We start from the raw sequence: 4,575 nt of genomic DNA on the forward strand, positions 1-4,575 counted from the left end.
AACAAACAGAAAAGCAGAACAGAGAGAGGGCGTATATCGGGTCACACAGCTATTTCCTGTCCGGAATGTAATGTTTGTAAACATCAATCTGTGATGTGACACCGGCACCTCCGACTACTACATATCATATTGCAGTGAGTTGTTAAGGCTGGTTAAGCTGTGAACGAGTGATATCTGCTGTCACTGAGAACCAAAGCATTTTACAAGTTGTATTAAGGCTTTTTGGCTTCATATACGCTTCAGTAAGTGGCACTGTAATGGAACCGATTCAGTGTAAGGACAAATCACTCTATTGTGGGATTTATTTGATGGTCTTAGGAAGATCACGCAATGATGATGGATGTGAAAAGGAAGAGTATCGTAGGATATCAGATAATAATTGTATAAATATTTACATGTATAATATACAAATATATTTATCATATTATTTATATCATAATATACACAGATATATTTTTTTTTATATTTTCAATGTTATTATAAATTTTCACAGATATCGTATTTTTCAGACTAAAAGGCGCTCAAAAAATCCTTTGATTTTCTCAGAAATGAAAGGTGCGCCTTATAGTCCAGTGCGCCTTATATATGAACCGTACTTACAGACAACAGCTGCCTTAAACAGTTCACAGGTCTGCCACCTGCTGGTCATTATTCCTTATAATAAGGTGTGCCTTATAATCCGGTGTGCCATATATATGAGCGCCATCAAATTCCACAGCACTTTACAAATCATTCCCAATACATTAAAAAATAGTACATTTTGATGGCAGGTAGTAATAAGAGGGGTCATATGATACAGCAAGTGGTAACAGTAACCAATACCTGTTATTACTTGTTATTGACATAGATGCTGCGGTAAGTTACAGCCACAGCATCTAAGCTGATGTAGTACTAGGGTTGCGTGAGCTGCGGTTGGTCGAATTAATGGCCCCCAGGCTTGGCATCAAATAATTAATCTTTATTTGTATTGCATCATATTTCTTTGCGCTTTACAAATCATGGGGGACTTATACAAATAAATTAAGATGATACAGAGTAATAACAGTCATATGGAGAAATAGGAGTGAGGGCCCTACTCACAAGAGCTTACAGCCTATGAGGATGGGGGGTGACACAAGAGCTTACAGTCTATGAGGATGGGGGGTGACACAAGAGCTTACAGTCTATAAGGATGAGGAGGTGACACAAGAGCTTACAGTCTATGAGGATGAGGGGATGACACAAGAGCTTACAGCCTATGAGGATGGGGGGTGACACAAGAGCTTACAGTCTATGAGGATGGGGGGTGACACAAGAGCTTATAGTCTATGAGGATGAGGGGGCAACACAAAAGCTTACAGTCTATGAGGATGAGGGGGTGACACAAGAGCTTACAGTCTATGAGGATGAGGGAGTGACACAAGATCCTACAGTCTATGAGGATGAGGAGGTGACACAAGAGCTTACAGTCTATGAGGGTGAGGGGGGGACACAAGAGCTTACAGTCTATGGGGATAATGGGATAACACAAGAGCTTACAGTCTATGAGGATGAGGGGTGACACAAGAGCTTACAGTCTATGAGGATGAGGGGGCGACACAAGAGCGTACAGTCTATGAGGATGCGGGGGTGACACAAGAGCTTACAGTCTATGAGGATGAGGGGGTGACACAAGAGCTTACTGTCTATGAGGATGAGGGGGTGACAGAAGAGCTTACAGTCTATGTGGATGAGGAGGTGACACAAGAGCTTACAGTCTATGGGGATAATGGGATAACACAAGAGCTTACAGTCTATAAGGATGAGGGGGTGACACAAGAGCGTACAGTCTATGAGGATGAGGGGGGACACAAGAGCTTACAGTCTATGAGGATGAGGGGGTGACACAAGAGCTTACAGTCTATGAGGATGAGGGGGTGACACAAGAGCTTACAGCCTATGAGGATGAGGGGGCAACACAAGAGGTTACTGTCTATGAGGATGAGGGGGTGACATAAGAGCTTACAGTCTATGAGGATGAGGGGGTGACACAAGAGCTTACTGAATATTAGGATGAGGAGGTGACACAAGAGCTTACAGTCTATAAGGATGAGGAGGTGACACAAGAGCTTACAGTCTATGAGGATGAGGGGGTGACACAAGAGCTTACAGTCTATGAGGATGAGGGGATGACACAAGAGCTTACAGTCTATGAGGATGAGGGGATGACACAAGAGCTTACAGTCTATAAGGATGAGGGGGTGACACAAGAGCTTACAGTCTAGGAGGATGAGGGGTGACACAAGAGCTTACAGTCTATAAGGATGAGGGGGTGACACAAGAGCTTACTGTATATGATGATGAGGAAGTGACACAAGAGGTATAAAATATTCTCTGTTACACTCTACAGATAATGTCTCAAAAATGTCAAACAAATGTCTCAAGTTACTTCCTTCCATTTTTTAAGTTCTCCTTAAGTATGGGTTTGACTGGAGTTTTTTGCGTCGCAAAATATCGCAAATTGTAGACAATTTAAAAAGATGTCGATGGACTTTGGTGCACATTTCAAAAAGTTGTAAAAAAGACACAAAAATTGCAATGTGTCAAAAGAAGTTGCAAAAAGGACAGAAAAAGAAAGAAGAAAAATAAGGATAGATGACCTTCATTTAAATTCCTGCGCTAGCCCTGCCCTAGGTCCTAGGGAGAAGGGAGATGCAGTTTATTACCGCTTCTCCCTTCTCCGCTCCTCACAGCTGAATGAGCGTGATGCAAGGAGGAGCAGAGCCGGTGCTGTCATATGCTGTATAGACTTTGAGGTCACATGACCGCTGGGTCTAAAGGGGTTAATCAGAGCTGCTGGGTCTAAATAGACTTAGTACAGCTCTGATCAGAATCCCCAGTCATAGGTCGTTGTTTCCTCTGTAACTAAGGCTCTTATAGATGCCCCAGTTACGGGGGAAAACTTGTAAAAGAATAAAGTAAATTTTTTTTTAAAAAAATTGAAAAATGTCCTGCAGGGGTCTTTAATGACCTCATGGGACATATAAAGTAAAAACACACATACACAAAAACTATTTTTAAAAAATTCATAAAAATACATTCACATTTTCCCATGCAATAAAAAAAATCCCCCGCTACACTACAAAAAGCAATGCCATAGTGGCCCTATTTTCCCAAGACTATACATATTATATATCAAAACGAACAAAAACTAAATAGAGAATTCATTAATTATGTTAATTTTCAGTTAATTTGAAAACCCCAAAAAATATGTAGTATAAATTTTCTACTTTTAACCTCAAATAAAAATGAAAAAAAAAAAATGTTTAACATTTTTACTAGCCATATGTGTGCCAAAAAAGCACTGCAAAAAATTTTAGGCTAGCAAAAAAATAAAAAAAAGTGTTGGTCACTAGAACCTCTTCAGGCCTCAACACTAAGGTTTAATAGATAGGACTGCTTACACAATTTTATACAGAGAAATGCAAAGAAGGTTATGGATTATTAAGATAAAAAAAAGAGGCGCTTTTGTGATTTTTGTCCAATTCCATCACATTTTGAATGTTTTCAATCTTCTTGGTACGTGGCTATAGATTAATAGAACCAGTGGTGTAACTTGCAGCTGGTGGGCCCCAGTGCGAAGTCTGTGCCAGGCCCCCGACTATAATGTATGGTATATAGTAATAGTCTTCTCATATGGGAAAGTGACACTATAAGGGCCCCCTAAAACTCATGGGTCCTGGTGCGACCGCAACCTCTGCACCCCCTCAAGTTACACCCCTGATTAGAACCCACTAAACCTAAAACATGTTATCTAAAAATAAATGCTAGACTATAGAGGATACAAAATGCTATAGATTTTCAGAATGTGATAAAAAATATACAATATTTCTGAACTATTGTTAAAACTGTTAAAAAAAACCCAAAGGAAAAAAAAGTCTCTTCAAAGCAGCATAAAAGATAGAACAAAAGGTTATATAAAGGAGCATAGAAATAATAAAAAATAACTGGGAGCCTGTAGCAGCCATCTGATAAAGTAGTTCTGTTTTGTGGCTGTGTTTTTTTTTTTATTTTACGTTTTGCTTATTGTTTTGTGAATTTTGATTTGTTCAAAATGTCATTTTCCTCCTTTCCCAAGAATCTGAGAATGACAAGACAGCTTGATACCCGCCAAGCAGACACCGCAGATTTTCTAAGTGAATCATAATGAATGTTTGTGACAATATTCATTTCCGTACCTCAAGCTTCTTACCACCTCACGTTTCTATTTGCACCTTAATGTTTTTAACCTTCTGTCTTATCGCCGCTGAGTAAATAGGATGTTCTGGACGGATCGCTCCATTATTCATGGAGATAATTATTGGATTAATATGGAATGATATATGTCATCGCTTCACAAAAATACATATGAAATCGGATCGTTTTTGCGCAGTATACAGTGTGGATCGTCGCCTTAATCTATTTAGCGGTCCCTGGATGTGACACCTGATATTTCACATGTACCTAATGGAATAAGCAGCGTTTAGATGGATTGCTGGAGAGCCATCATTTTTTCTCGTCTGTTGTTTTATTCTTGGGCGGCTGCGGAGCACCTGTGATTTGCCTGACAGATGTTAT

Source organism: Engystomops pustulosus, chromosome 1 (genome assembly GCF_040894005.1).
Source record: "Engystomops pustulosus chromosome 1, aEngPut4.maternal, whole genome shotgun sequence".
Taxonomy (NCBI): Eukaryota; Metazoa; Chordata; class Amphibia; order Anura; family Leptodactylidae; genus Engystomops; species Engystomops pustulosus.